The sequence below is a fragment of the Lontra canadensis genome, unplaced genomic scaffold (assembly GCF_010015895.1).
Source record: "Lontra canadensis isolate GAN:19392208 unplaced genomic scaffold, GSC_riverotter_1.0 scaffold1, whole genome shotgun sequence".
Lineage (NCBI taxonomy): Eukaryota > Metazoa > Chordata > Mammalia > Carnivora > Mustelidae > Lontra > Lontra canadensis.
In genome coordinates, this window is record NW_022630995.1 from 118,181,106 (window position 1) to 118,197,486 (window position 16,381).

General features: G+C 35.7%; 1 protein-coding gene and 1 non-coding gene across 10 annotated transcripts in view; one reads left to right on the forward strand and one right to left on the reverse strand.

Moving 5' to 3' along the window:
* MAPK10 (mitogen-activated protein kinase 10) overlaps positions 1 to 16,381 on the forward strand; it is a 323,875-nt gene that overhangs the window by 73,445 nt on the left and 234,049 nt on the right. The window lies entirely within an intron of this gene.
* On the reverse strand, positions 872 to 976 carry LOC116871697. The gene has a single exon (XR_004383483.1). It is a non-coding gene; the product is annotated as a U6 spliceosomal RNA (small nuclear RNA).

Below are 16,381 nucleotides of genomic sequence, written 5' to 3' on the forward strand. Positions count from 1 at the left end.
ATTGCAGATCTTATATCACAAAACCTCTAACTCATATGGATTTATTAGACCACATATAACTAACTCACTCTTGCTCTTCAGTAACCACATTTTTGTGATTTAGAACATAAGCTGTTCCTTAAGCCACACATAACTACATGCTCCATCTGATGTGTAATAAGCTAAGTGAGATGAGCAGTCCACTCTGTCCATGGTTTGGAGGAAACTCTATAGCCAAAGGCAATCCTTATTCTGATACCAAATGTAGTGCCACACTAGGGAGTTAGTGATTATAGTCAATTCTACTTAATGAGTATCAAGGCCATTTCTTTTGCTGTTCTTGAAAGCTATATTTGTTAGTAAGGCCTTGAGGCCAATTTGCCTATTAGCTTAGGTTTTATGATACTATGTACAGCTCATTTAAAACAATTCTCCATACATAAAATTGTACATCTGTCTTTTGAAATGTGTAAAATGTGTTAAAATAGTGATGTAGACAAATTATTGTCAAAGAAAACCATTTTGCAGTTTTCCCTGTGCAAGCCCATGATCTTTTGTAATTTGTACACCTTGCTTATAACTGAAGTACATATTTGAAAACCATTATGATTTTATACTTTTGTATTTCATATATATATATATATATATATTATATACACACACACACAAGGAACTTTATATCTATTTAGTATAATTTATTATTATTATTTAAACTCTTTCTTCCTTACACTAGAGAGCCAATCTGTAAACTGTTTTAATTTTTTGCAACTTTAGGAGTACTATTATGTGTTGTTTGTGTGTGTTTGTTTCCTCTTCAAAATAAATGGTAACATCTGCTCTAGGCCTCCCAACAGACAGTGAAAAAACGTTTTTTGTTTTGTTTTGTTTTGTTTTTAAAATAGAATGCTTCACGGATTTGCATGTCATCCTTGCTTAGGAGCCATGCTAGTCTTCTCTGTTGTTCTAATTTTAGCATATGTGCTGCCAAAGTGAGCATGAGAGTAAAAATTTTTAATGTCTGGTAAGCCATTTGTTAAAATGAAATTGTATCTATCATCCATTAAATGGATGATAATGACAATGTGGCTAAGAATAGAGAAGGAATAAAAGTACATACTCATGATAAGTCAGTGTTTAGTGTTCTACAGTTCTAGCAATGCTCTTACATTTATCAACTTGGAACATCGTAATCCTGGTTATTTAGGACCTCATTCTGTGTATTTTGCTTTTGCAAAAAGAACTTAGCATTTACAAAAGTTACCTTCTGCTTAGACATATAGTCATACAATCATTAGTTTTTATCTCAGTGCTTAGGCACTTTAAAGAGCATTTTAGTGATCTTAGTATTAAATTTAAGTGTGTTATATGATTACCATAAAACAATTTTGTTAGTTTTTCACTGCCAAGAGCTAGTATGGAATCCTAGAACTCTGGTTTTTGACCTTAACATTATTGTGTGAGAAATCATAAAAATTAAAAAAAAACCCCACAAACCCTCAGTTTACTTTCCAGGATATGTCACAAATGATAGATCTACAAATCAGTTTTCTCCTTTTTATGTTACTTTTCATGTGTTTTCAGGTGAGTGTGGAGAAATGGGAGAAACCATTTGGCAGAAGGGAGCAAGATACAAAATTAAAAATTAAATATTTCCATAGATCCTTTTAGGTTTCTGGACAGATTAAAGAGCACTTACTCACAGAGAGCATGCAGTAGTGGTGTGCTGGAACTGGCATGTACCAGCTTGCAGGAAACAGTTGTTAAATTCTAAAGAGTTTGGTTACCCAGTTATTCAACATGGCCATTATTAAAAATCAAAATGTATAAGCTCAAAATTAAATACCATTAAAGAAAAAGGTAGGGGCACCTGGGTGGCTCAGTGGGTTAAAGCCTCTGCCTTTGGCTCAGGTCATGATCCCAGGGTCCTGGGATGGAGCCCCGCATCAGGCTCTCTGCTCAGTGGGGAGCCTGCTTCCTCCTCTCTCTCTCTCTGCCTGCCTCTCTGCCTACTTATGATCTGTCTGTCAACTAACTAAATAAATAAATCTTTAAATTTTTTTTTTTTAAAGATTTTATTTATTTGACAGACAGAGATCACAAGCAGGCAGAGAGAGGAAAGGAAGCAGGTCCCCTGCTGAGCAGAAAGCCCAATGCAGGGCTCCATCCCAGCACCCTGGGATCATGACCTGAGCTGAAGGCAGAGGCTTTAAGGATTTTATTTATTTATTTGACAGAGAGAGAGAGACAGCGAGAGAGGAAGCATAAGCAGGGGTAGAGGGAGAGGGACAAGCAGTCTTCCCGCTGAGCAGGGAGCCCGATGTGGGGCTTAGTCCCAGGACCCTGGGACCGTGACCTGAGCCAGGCAGTTAATGACTGAGCCACCCAGGCGCCCCAAAACAGTGGGGCTTTTTACATCTTTGGGAATGGTGCTCTAGGACGTGTAACCAAGCCCCAAGTTTCTTTTTATACAATTCTCCTTTGTGGCTATTTACGAATTGTGTATCAGCTGCCATTGACATGTTTGTGCAGGTGGACAGTGGGCACAAATAGAACCAGCATTAAAGGCATGACACAAAATGGAAGCTTTGAGTGAGAACGTTAGAAGGCAGAGGCTTTAATCCATTGAGCCACCCAGGTGCCCCAATAAAAAAATCTTAAAAAAAAAAAAAAAGAAAAAGGTAATAAAAACTCAACACTCATCATTTCCTAGTTTTTAAGTTATGTTTTAGTATTATTAATTATTTAATTTATGCTCTTGCAGTTATTTATATCTGTATCTTTGAAATACTCATAATGATGTGTCAATGCCCCCCCTCTCCCAATTCTGTGCATAGAGATTTCATGATGGTAGCTTGATAAGCTTATGATTAACATTATGAGTACATAGTCTCTTGAAGAAAATAAAATTAAATATGGTGGGAGACCACGTGATTTTAAACCACTATACTCCGATCATTACTAACTTTCTGTCAGTCAAACATACTACTCTCCTATTTACCTCAGGATATTTCGGTTTGCTGCTGTATTCCCTCTACTTGGGATCCTATCTCCTCCACTGTACTCGGATATCTTTTTCCCCATCAGACCTTATGTCATTCTTTTAGAAAACCCTTGTCTGATTATCCTGCCTATTCCCTCACCTGACACATTTGACATTCCTTCACATGGTCTTTCTTTTCCTTAGAGCACTTACTACTCATTGAAAGTATATGGTTTATTTATGTTTACTGTCTTTCTCCCTTACTATAATATAAGCTCCCCAAGGGAAGACTCTTCTATTATATTTTTAGTTCTGGTTTTTCAATGCCTAAAAGAGGGCCAGGCACGCAATAGATAGTATATTTTTGTTTAAAAAATGATTTAATATTTGAATAGACAATATCAATGAAAGTCATCTAATTTAAAATTGAGGTTGAGAGATAAAGTAATATTTGAATATGAGATAAAATGAAATTAAACTATTATCACTTGACAAAAAAAGAGACTCTAAGATACTGAGATAACTATTACAAAGAAAACACTTTTTGGGGGGGTGTCATTTATATACATGAAAAGATACTGAACTTTTGTTAAATTTCATGAGGGATAGAATTTGGGAGTAGATTATGTCAAAATTCCAGTTAGAGATGGGATTTGTACATTACATTAATTATTCTGTACTCATTTGTAGAAATAATCCTTCTCAAGCAACATAATTTGCATGAATGAGGGAAATTATTTTAAGGAACAGCAGCATATTCAGATTTTTTTGTGGCAGTCCTCCAGCTACAGAAGCTAGCTGTCAAGAACTACTTTCTTTCCCAGAAGGCTTTTGTAAGGTGGAAGCTGAGGCTGCAGTTCTATTCCAAGCCAAACTTTGTACAATATGAGCAAATAAAATGCAAAAGAACATTTTCAGTGACTTTGACGAGGGTAGATATTTCTAATATTTAAGAGCCTAGTCAAGTTCATTGCTGCTTTTTTTTTTAAAAGATTTTATTTGACAGAAAGAGATCACAAGTAGGCAGAGAGGCAGGCAGAGAGAGAGAGGGGGAAGCAGGATCCCTGCTGAGCAGAGAGCCCAATGTGGGGCTCGATCCCAGGACCCTGAGATCATGACCTGAGCCGAAGGCAGAGGCTTAACCCACTGAGCCACCAAGGTGCCCCTAAGGCTGCTTTTTAAAAGTGTGATCGGGATGGATAGATTATCTGCAATCTATCCATGTGATTATATGTGGTTCTTAAATTGAGGAATAAAGCATAACAAGGATATTGCTTAAAAGGAGTAATGTGGAGATTGGCATATATTTGGGGAAAAGCACACTTGTTATATCATTCATTTATTCCACAGATAGTTTTTAGGTATTAATTATGTGTTAGGCATTGTTTTAGGTGCTGGGAATACATGAGAGAAATACTCTCTATCTTTAAACGTTTAATAGGGGGATAAAAATGAGTAAACAGGTTATTGCAACATAGTGTGATAAATGGTAGGATGAGAATGTTCAAGCCTTTTTTAAGAGCACATGAAAGAGACAACTAGCCCAGATTTATGATGTTTGAGAAGTTAATCATATGATCATTATTCACCTTATGGGTTAAGAAGTCTCTGACTGGTATGCAAAGAATGAATTGAAGACAATGAATTGAAACAAAAATTTAAAAACTGGCTCTTCAGGGGAACAAAACCCTAGGTTTGTGCCATTTGTCCATTTCTGTGGTGTAAATATTTCCACTATGCTGACTTTAAAGCTACCAAGCTAGTAGACATGGTAGATTTGAAGTTACAAGGGAAAGAGAATAAATGCCAGAGGAAGACTCCTGGAAAATGAGATAAAGGTAGGTTCAAGATGGAAGGAGATTGACTTAGTTCTTAACTAACCAAAGGAAAGAATAAGGGTGTGGATCCAGGTATATTTTTTGTGGCTTATGGTTAGTGTTAGAGTTACGATTTACAGAAATAATTTGAAAATTTTCTATCTACTCTTTTGATGAGGACTGCTAAATTGTCCTCTGCTATTAATTTTCTTTTTTTCTTATTAGTAATAGGACCTCTCTTGCAATGGCCTTCCTTGCAGGTAATGTGGTTATGTGACTATGTTTGGGCTAATGGGATATGAATGGGATGATATATATGTCTTCCAGGAAAAGTACAGTAAGTGGCTTACTCTGGATGACCCTTTCTCTTTCCACCTGACTGGGAAATGACTAAAATGGTATCCAGTTTTGGATACAGAGATGAAAACCACATGTTGTCATCATGTGAGGGCAGGAGTCAACCTGTCTCTTTGGGATCCTGGCTATCCTCCTGAGCAAAGCCTAGATTGCTTGCCTATCTGCCTTTGTATGTTATGTCAGAAGAAAATAAGCATTTATCAAATTTAAGTACTGGGTTTTAGAGTCTCTTTGTTACAGTAAGTTTATATTATACCCTGACTAGTACAGAGAGATTCTGTATCCTCTGTGCATGAGGAGATGAAATTATTTTCTAAGAATTTAGAGTTGGTTGGAAAGGGCATACAGTTTGAAAAGAGTAAAATTAGTTTAATAGCTAGGGGTCGGGGGATAGGATAAGAGATATAGGTATTAGGAAAATATAGAAACATTGGTTGGTAATCTTGAGGACTAGAAGACCACTGATCATGGAAAAAGGAAAAGATATAAACATGAATTATCTAAATAAACTCAACAAAATGGTAAAAGCCCTAAGAAACAATTTTAATGTAGGCCATACAATTTGTATCAGAAATGTTTGCATTTCTCAGACTTACACTTAAAAACCATTTAATGAACTATTTAAAGTTGAAAGTATATTTTCAGTGTTACATACTTATTTTTTTATTTTATATTTTGAGAGAGACAATGTGAGTAAGCAAGCAGGAGTGGGAGGGGCAGAGGGTGAGGGAGAGAGGGAATTTTAAGCAGGCTCCATGCCTAGCACAGAGCCCATTGTGGGTTCAGCCTCACAACCCTGGGATCATGATCTGAGCCTAAATCCAGAGTCAGATGCTAAACCAACTGACTGAGCCAGCCAGGTGCCCCTCAATGTCACATATTTATTGAAAATCTACACATATATAGCTTATAGGCTTGCTTGACTTTGAAGCCAAATATACTAGCTATATTTAATTACCAGATAAAATAGGAATAAAGTGCTAGGATCACTGAAATTAAGTAAGTTACAAAATGTTTTACCCTTTTTGTGGGAAGTTTCCTGAAGGAGATGGATTTTTAATTAAAACTAAAAGTTCATATATCTTTACACTTGGAAAACTAGAGCCCATACTATTGATTTTACCCTTCTACTATCATACATCTTTTCAAGAGGTAGTAGAATCATACTTGACTTTAGGATCTTTTAGGCCTAGACGGATGTATCTCTATAGTAGTCTTTCATAAAATGGTGAAACTTTTTGTGGTATTTAATGTTGTTTGGGTCTTTAAACACTGAATAAGATTGATTTTAAGTGTGATGTTCCCAGTATGGATCATGTAGAATTAAATATTTGGAATCACACATTAGAAAGAGACTATATAGTTTCCTTGTCACAGATTTTGCTTTTATTTTACCTGAAATTTGATGCATATTATTTTAAGTTGTGACCTTTATATTCTAGCAGTGGAACATCTAGTAATCCTATGTTTTGCACAAAATTAGGTAGAATCTCATTCCCTAAGTAGTTATGGAGTAAGGGTTTTTACATTTCTGCTTATTTATCAGGCAGTGTAATTAGAAGTGATTCTTTAAGAATCCACCATGATCAGAGTAAATCATATTTATCCTGTGGAAAAAACTGGTGCATGTTCATCCAGTGACCACACAAAATTATTATTATAGGTTTAATTTTCTTTGTTTTAATCAAGATCCTTTGTTTTCATGCAGTGGGCTCAGTTTATAATGCCAGTGAAGGCAGTTTTGGAGCTAGGTAAGGTATGTTTGTCCATGTAAAGCCTTAAAGAAGCTTGGTGTTCACTGGAAAAATGTTTTAATTTGGGAGACAAAGCCCTAAGCCAAATTCCTTATTATCTGCAATTTAATTGAGAAAATTACTTAACCTCAGTCTTTCTGTCAAGTTTGATTGAGAGAGAACTGCTAGTTGGAGGTATACTAGAATGCTGGGTACCTTAAACTATCTTGAGACTTCCTGAAGGGAGGTAATATGTATGTAATAGGGATAAAAAATATTAATGTGTGAGGAGACACCCTTTTCTCTATTTTCCTTCCTAACCAATTTACAGTGCATATTAGCATAATCTTTAGGGGCTAAACAATAAAAACACAAAAGGGTACATGCATGAAGACACTGTTTTGAGAGAAAAAGAGAATAGCAAGGGAATAGAAAGGGAAAGTCTCATCTCTTGATGTTAAAGACTGTTGGAAGAAAATTTAGGGAAGAGAGTTGAAAGTGGGAGTGGGGAAAATTAGAAATCAATAGGAATGAGGAAAAATATGATTTTAAAGAAAAGGGGTATAAATTAGATTCCTTTAATATTTTATTATTAATATTAATTAAAATATCCTTAATATTTTCAAGAGGTATACCTAGGAGTTAGAATTACTTTTTTTTTTTAAAGATTTTATTTATTTATTAGACAGAGATCACAAGTAGGCAGAGAGGCAGGCAGAGAGAGAGGAGGAAGCAGGCTCCCTGCCGAGCAGAGAGCCTGACGCGGGGCTCGATCCCAGCACCCTGAGATCATGACCTGAGCTGAAGGCAGAGGCTTTAACCCACTGAGCCACCCAGGTGCCCCTAGAATTACTTTTTTTAAGAAATAAAAATTATTTCTTTAAAATGCAAATACTTTGAGAATAACATAATAGTTAAATGGGAACTCTTGTAGGTTGGCACCTAGTACCCTAAAGAGATTTTCAATTGAAACTTCTTTTTTTATGTTCAGTTAGCCAACATATAGTACATCATTAGTTTTTGAGAATTACTTTTAAATTACCTTTGGTTGTTGCATTTTATTTCTTTGAATATGGCACTTTGCACCAGTATTTGAGTTTTATGTAAAAACCACAAAAATGATGTGTTAGCTCTGTATTTTGAAATACTTTAGATTTGTACTTTATAAAAATCAAATATGAAGACAAAAACTTTCAAACAATATTAATATCTGATTGCTAAGAAAGTCAGACTTGGTGACTCTTGGTAAGAAATCAAATTCTCTGGACATCGCAAACATAACTACAAAACTGTGTTTTCTCCTGAAATATTTTATCAACCTTGTTACCATGAACCAGTTAATATCTATGCTATAAAAGTACAAATGAAACATATTTACTATTTTCCCTTAACTGATTTTATTGACAGGACTTTAGAAAAGTATGAAATGTGAACTGTTGATTTAAGAATTGTTTGGATTTTGGTGATAGGTGCAGCTTATGTCTTGGCTTTATTAATGGCTCAGAACAATTGTCTTTCTTTTGTTAGGCTCTGGGCAGGATAAAATTCTGCATTGCATGGCTTTTATTTTCCTTTTATTACAGTGGAGCTTGTGGTTTCCCTAAAGCAAGGATGTTGTCATGTACCCTATGTTGAATAGAAATTGTAGACTTAAAAACATTTCAACAGAATAATGAAGATTCCATAATTAGATATGTTAAAGTGTTAGTCTTCACTTGACTGTTTTATTTTATAGAATTTTTAAAAAGCCTTGCAAAATAACATTGTGGTATATTTATTTAAAAGAGGGCTGCCATAGACCCACTATCCAGGAGGGCAACTGCACAATTTGTGGATGGCTTCTAGGTAAAAGAGCAAAATCATTCGTGCATTTCACAAGAGAAACAGATGATGCAATATACTCAATATGCATGTTTGGTCCCAGGATGTGTGAGACCTTCTAAGCTTGAGCCATATGGCAAATATCTTCAGGAAAGGTGGACTTGAGACAGAAGCAAATGGCAGAAGTGGTTTGCCCTCCTCAGACCTATGAACAATTTTAACCCACTTCTGTTTGGACTATTCTTGTATAGACACGAGCTACATTGGAAACAACATCAACAATAATAAAAGCAAAATGGCAAAGTAAAAGAAATCATTTTTAAGTGCTGGTTAGGTATATTGTGTTTTTATGTTTCTTACCCAAAATCTTTAACTTAAAATTTAATAATTAATATAAATATGTGGAAAAAATAAACTTTAAGCTCTGTTTCATACTATATAGAAATTAATTTAGGCTAGATTAGAGACTTAAACATATAAACGAAAGCCATAAAACTTCTAGAAAAAAATTATTTTACACTTTAGGGTATGTAAAACTTCTTAGGAACCAGAGACCATTAAATTATAAAATAAAAAATATGATAGGGGGCCTGGGTGGCTCAGTCATTTAAGTGTCTGCCTTCAGTTCAGGTCATGACACCAGAATCCTGGGACTGAGTACCATGTCAGGCTCCCTGCTCAGTGGGGAGTCTGCTTCTCCCTGTCCCTGTGTCCTTCCCTCTGTTCCTTCTCTCTCTGTCTCTCTTGCTCACTCTCTCTTTCAAATAAATAAATAAAATCTTTTTAAAAATATGATAAAAATAAGGGTAAGTTCCTCTTGTTCAAAAACAGTGCTAGGAAGAAGAAAAGGTAAACCATATATTGGAATTAAATATTTGAATATAGAATCTAACAAAGAACTTGTTCTCAGAAACATACAATATACAATATAGTGATTCAGCTTCTCTATATGTTGTTATGCTAGGCTCACCAAAAGTGTCATCTATCACCATACAACCCATTTTTGTGTATAGTGTTAGAAAATGGTACTGTTTCATTCTGTTGCATGTATCTGTCCAGTTTTCCCAACACCATTTTTTTTTTTTTGCTGTTGTTTTGTTTTGGTGTTTTAAGGATTTTATTTATTTATTTGACCGACAGAGATCTCAAGTAGGCAGAGGCAGGCAGAGAGAGAGAGGAGGAAGCAGGCTCCCTATGGAGCAGAGGGCCCAATCATGACCTGAGCCAAAGGCAGAGGTTTTAACCCACTGAGCTACCCAGGCGCCCCCCAACACCATTTGTTGAGAAGACTATCTTTCCCCCATTGTATATTCTTGCCTCCTTTGTCAAAGATTAATTGACCATATATGTGTGGGTTTAGTTCTGGGCTCTATTCCGTTCTGTAGATCTATGTGTCTACCTTTGTGCCAGTGCCATACCATTTTGATTACCACAGCTTTGTGCTATATTTTGAAGTCTAGAATTGTGATACTTTTGGGTTTGTTCTTTTTCCTCAAGACTGCTTTGGCTATTTGGGGTCTTTGTATCCATACAACTTTTAGCATTATTTCTTATACTTCTGTGAAAAATGTTGTAGGTGTTTCAGTAGGGATTGCATTGAATCTGTAGATTCCTTTGGTTTCCAGAATACACACCTATATATTTTTCCTTCTTCTTTTTTCTTGTGTTTTTTTTCTTTTCAAAATTTTCATTTAAAATCTAGTTAGTTAACATATGGTGCAATATTGGTTTTAGTAGTAGAGTTCAGTGATTCATCACTTACATATAATATCCAGTGCTCATCCTAACAAGTGTCCTCCTAATACCTATTACCCATCTAGCCTATCTCCCTACTCCTTCCTCCATCAACACTCAGTTTATTCTCTGTCTTTGAGTCTCTTATTGTCTGTTTCCTTCTTTCTTTTTTCTTTTTTTTCCTCCCTTCCCATATGTTCATCTGTTTTGTTTCTTAAATTCCACATATGAGTGAAATCATAGGTATTTGTCTTTTTCTGACTTATTTCACTTAGCATAATATACTCTAGCTCCATCCATGACATTGCAATGGCAAGGTTTCATTCTTTCTGATGGCTGAGTAATATGCTGTTGCATATATATACATACATATATATATATATATGTATGTATGTATATATATGCCACATATTCATTATCCATCCCAGAATATACTTTTAAAAAGTTCCTATGACAAACGAAAGTGACAAACGAGCCAGTTGAAGAAATTGGGCAAAAGATTTGAACAGACATTTCTCAAAAGAAGACATAGGAAAGGCCAAAAAGCACTTGGAAGCCATCGATCTTATTAGTCATCATTGCATTAGAAATGCAAATTAAAACCACTATGAAATATCATATTTTACCGACTAGGATGTCCACTATACCAAATGGTGATATGTGGAGCAACTAGACCTTTCACCTATTGCCAAAGAGGACAAAATTGTACAACTACTTCAGAAAGCAGTTGGCAGTTTCTTTTTCTTTCTTTCTTCTTCTTTTTAAGATTGATTTATTTATTTGAGAGAGAGAGTGTGTGCATGAGTGGGTGGAGGAGAGGGAGAGGGAGAGAATCCCAAGCAGACTCCCTGCTGAGCGCAGAGCCCCACAGGGGGCTCAATCTCATGATCCTGAGATCATGACCTGAGCCGAAACCAAGAGTGGAATGCTTAACTGACTGAGCCACCCAGGAACTCCAGTTTGCTAGTTTCTTAAGAAGTTAACATATGCCTACCTATGACCCTGTAATTCCACTCCTGGATCTTTATTTACCCAAGAAAAAAAAAAAGCATATTTCCACAAAAAGACTTGTACTTGAATGTTCATAGCAATTTTATTGATAATTGCCCCAACCTGGAAACACCTCCTAAATTTCAACAACAGGTGAACAAATAAATCAATTGTGGTATATTCATTCAGAGAAATAATGCCCATTAATAGAAAAGGATCAGTTATTGATGCATGGTGCAGCATACATGATCTTAAAAACATTGCTCTGAGAAAAATCAAGCAGGCACACATGACTGTATGCTGCATAATTGCACTTTAGAAAGTACAAGAACAGGCAAAATTAATCTATGGCAATAGAGTTCAAAACTGGTTGCTTATGGGAGCTGAGGATGGTCTAGAAGTGACACAGGAGACTTTCTGGCATGATAGACATGGTTAGTTAGTGGTGGTAGGGTGTACATATGCATCAGAAATCCTCAAATTACACATTTAAGATTTGTTCATTTCACTATCTGTTGATTTTATCTCAATTAAAATTTTAATTCTTAATTATTATAGTGTCTCCTAAATGGTACAGGAAATGGTTCAAAGGACTTTAATATAAATGGCATCTTTACCTTAATGACAAAGGTTAACAAAAGGCATTTGATTTATCTTCTACTCTTTTTCAGTAGGAGTCAAAGATTATTTGGGACTTCCCAGGACCTGGCTTTCTCCTCTAAATTTCATGTGTTTTAAAACTATCAGGATTCTAGAAATTTTAAATTAGTTTTCATATTCTTCTGCATACAAAATTCTAGTTATACCACACTATACAATGTTTTGCCTTCCTACATTTTTGATAGTAATTACAGAATTTACAATGGTAATCTGCACATTTCACAATTAGTATTCACTGATTTTTGTTCATCTCTCACTTTTCTTCACTCTTTTCTGTTTCAGGCAAAGAGTAAGTAAAAATTACCTCCTAAGATTATACTAAAATGTTGAGTGCCTGAAATCAAATTATTCTTTTATTTCAGGTGTCAGAATGCTGAGAAAATTTTGAACAGTAAGACCCCAAATTTCTAGTTGGAATTAGAAATATTAGAATTTTGTATTCAATTTCCATGCCTAAATGGATGCCATAGGAAATTGATTCATGTAATACTTTTAAAACACTTTCTAATTTTTTTTAAAAAATTAAGGTTTTTTAAGTTAATATCTACATTTTTTCTTATTTGAAATTGTAAACTCTTATAAATTGATGTTATATTTTCAAAATACTCTTTATAGTCTTTGAATTAAAATATGTAATTATTCAGAAAATAGTCCTAGGATAACATATTTTACTATAAAAATGACTAAGATTTTTAGAATTTAGGCCAACTCACTATAGAAATGTGTTTTAATCAGAATTTTCTTATTAATATTTTTACTACTGTTATATAGGAAACTTGAATATTATATTACCTTAAGAACTGATGACAAATATTGAATTTTGTGCATCAAGATGAGGCTTAATTACTCTTTTATAATTTTTATTTTGTTATGTAGGAATTTATTATTAATTTGACTGTGGCTGGGTTTGACTCACTGTGGGAGCAAGGCATACAGTATTTGAAATGAAAGTGCTCTCCAAACGGGAGTAGACAAAGGGAGGAAAAAAAAAAGAATATTGAATTAATAAATGAAGTGGGCTGAATTGAGGTGAGAGAGTAGATACAGAGATGTGGGGCCTTGAGTACTAAGACAAGATGTATAAACTCAATATGTTCAAGGGCACTCAAGCACTTTCTGAATTAAATTATTAAAACCTAGGAATTTAGAGGAAGAACTTGAGTGTAGCAAGGTAGTCATGGTGATAAAAAGGGAAGGTTTTAGAAAATGCAATTTGAATTAACTGTAAGAAGATTTAAAGCAGTGAGGCTAGCAAAGAGAAATTTGAATTTGTTAAAATGACAAGAACCAACTACATTAAGGTGTTCAGGCATACGTCATAATGACAGGGCAATGTACTCACGATATAGCCTAATAGCTCACTCTCATAGACTGGCGGGTTCTAATGATATATGTAGTTTATATTTAGGAAGCCTGGAGAGGAACACAGAGAATATGGCATTACATTGCAATAATTTGTTTACTTTTTATCTCATAGTATAAGAATGACTTTTATTTTTGTGTAGCCTTCATATATTTTTAAAAAACATTTTATTTATTTTAGAAAGAGAGTGCATGTGAGGTGGGGAGGAGTAGAGGGAGAGGGTAGATTCTGCACTGAGTGCCCCGCCTTATGCAGGGCTTGATCTCACAACCCTGAGATCAGGACCTGAGCCGAAACCAAGAGTCGGATACTTAATCAACTGAGCCAACCAGTCTCCCCTAGCTTTTATATTTTGAACAGAGAAAGGTGCATTCTAGCCATTTAATAAATGTTGGGAGACATTATGAAGTAATCAAATCATTAGTGTATATATTATACCATGTACCATGTGCTATTCTAGACACGGGGCACATAATGGAGAACAGCATAGAAATAATCATGTCCCTCAAAGATTTTACTTTCTACTGGGGGCGACAGAGTAGAAGAAACAATTATATGTAGTTCATTCATTCATTCATTTATTCATTCACATACTGGTAATTTTTGTAAAGCATTTAAAAATGGGGTAATATGTAGTAAAGGGGAGGGATGGAATAGTGGCTAGGTGAGAATGGTCAGAGAAGGCCATTGGGAGGATATAAGGATTTGATTAAGACCTGAATTGTGAGATGGAGAGGCAGCCATATGAAGACCTGGGGAAAGAGTATTTCAAGGAGGAAGGAACTTCAAAAGCAAAAACAATAGTGATGAGGTTTGCTTGTTCAAGAGAAAGAAAGAAGGATAGCCAGACCAGATTAGAGTAAGCAGTAGAGGATGGAGAGACATGAGGCCTGAGAAGTAGCCAGAGACCATTAATGTAGAGCCTGTGGGCTGTGGTAAGGATTTTAGTTTTTATTCCAGTTGTAATGGGAGCTAGGGAGATGGGGGAGTGGTGCATTTTGATTTATGTTTTAGAAAGATCACTTTGGTTGCTGTGTGATGTCAAGACTGCACGTGGAGAGCAACTAGGAGGCTATTACAATGGTTCACTTGAAAGATTCTGAAGGTTTGGAATAGAGCTGTGGCAGTAAAGATGGAGTGAAAGTGGCCTGATTTGGGATGTATTTTGTAGTGGAGTGGGCATGACTTCTGAAGAATTATATGTGGAGTATGAAGGGAAGATGAAGGACTGAGGAGGACACATAGGTTTTCCAATTGACAATTGGGGGATAGTGCAGCTATTTAGAGAGATGGCAAAAATTTGATGAGGGAAATAAAGTGTGTGTGTGTGTGTGTGTGTGTGTGTGTGTGTGTGTGAATAGTTTTATTTTGTCCATGTTGTTTCAACGAATGAATTTTGATAAAATTTTCCTGAGCACATCCTGTGTTCCAGCCACTGTTCTACATGCTGGGAAAACAGAAAAAAAGAAAATAGAAATTCATCTTCAAAGAGCTGACATAACTGAGAAAGACAAACAACAAATAAGTAAATACATACTCAGTTTGTTAGATGTTGCTAATGTCTGTGGATAAATATAAAAACATAAATGAGGGAAAGTGCTAAAGGTGGTGGTAGGCTTGCTATTTTTAAAGTGTGGTCATGGAAGCCCATTTTAATAAGGTGACATTCGACCAGAGGTTTGAAGACAGCGAGGGTACTAGACATGTGAATATATAGGAAAAGGATTTTCAGGTAGAGAGAACAGCACGTTTCCTTGTTGCTCCTTCACCTGCCATGAAGCATGTGTATGTTGGTTATTGGAGGACCAGCAAAGAAGGAGATCAGTGTGGAATGAACTGGGGTTGGAGGAATGACAGCAAATGATTCCAGGAGAGCAGGGCACCAAATGATATAGGATGTTGTGAGCCATTGTAAGCAATTTGCTTTTTACTCTGGGTAAATCCAATGGTGGATTTTGAATGGAGGGATTCTTTCTTTCTTTCTTTCTTTCTTTCTTTCTTTCTTTCTTTCTTTCTTTCTGGCAGGGGGAGGAGCACAAGCAAGAGCAGGAAGGGCAAAGGGAAAGGAACAGAGAGAATCATAAGCAAGCACCATTCCTAGCACAGAGTCTGACATGGGATTTGATTTCATGATCCTGAGATCATGACCTGAGTCTAAATCAAGAGTCAGATGCTTAACTGACTGAGCCACCCAGGTGCCCTGAGGAATTCATCATTTTAAACAACATTTCTTCAGTTGTTGTTTATAGGTAGTCCCCACTGAGGCAAGAACTGAGGGAAAGATACTAGTTGGGAGGCTATTTTCATCATTTAACCTTGAAGTGTTGGTGTTTTAGATCAGAATGGTAGTAGTGAGGATGATAGTAGGTGATTGAATTCTGAGCATATAATGAAACCAGAACAGATAGGACTTGCTGATAGATTGGATTTGGGGTGTTAAAGTAAAAGAGGAGAATCAATGATGGCTGCAAGATTTTGGAAGGATGGCATTGATATTTATGGAAATGAGGAAGACTTCAGGATGGGTTAAGTTTTAGGAGAAGAACAAGTATTAGTTTCTGGGCATTTTAATTTTGAGACATCTATTAGAGATACAAATGGTGATGTGGAGTGTATATACACACACAGACACACACACAAACACTGGGCTTCGGTGGAGAAATCCTAACCGTAGGTAGAAATTTGGGAGTGGTCAGCATTAGATAATATTCAAAGAGACAATAACTTAGGGAAGGAAAGGAGGAGAGAAAAGTTGGGGGACTGAAGATCTGGGCATTTCCACATTTGGAGGTCAGGAAATGTTGAGACTGAGAAGGAGAGATGAGGTAGGCAGAGAACTTGGAGACTAAGTGAAGAAATTCTTCCAAAAAGAAAAGAATGGTTAACTGTGTCATATGAGACCAGGAGATCAAAAATATTTGGGGTCTGAAATTTTATCATTGGATTT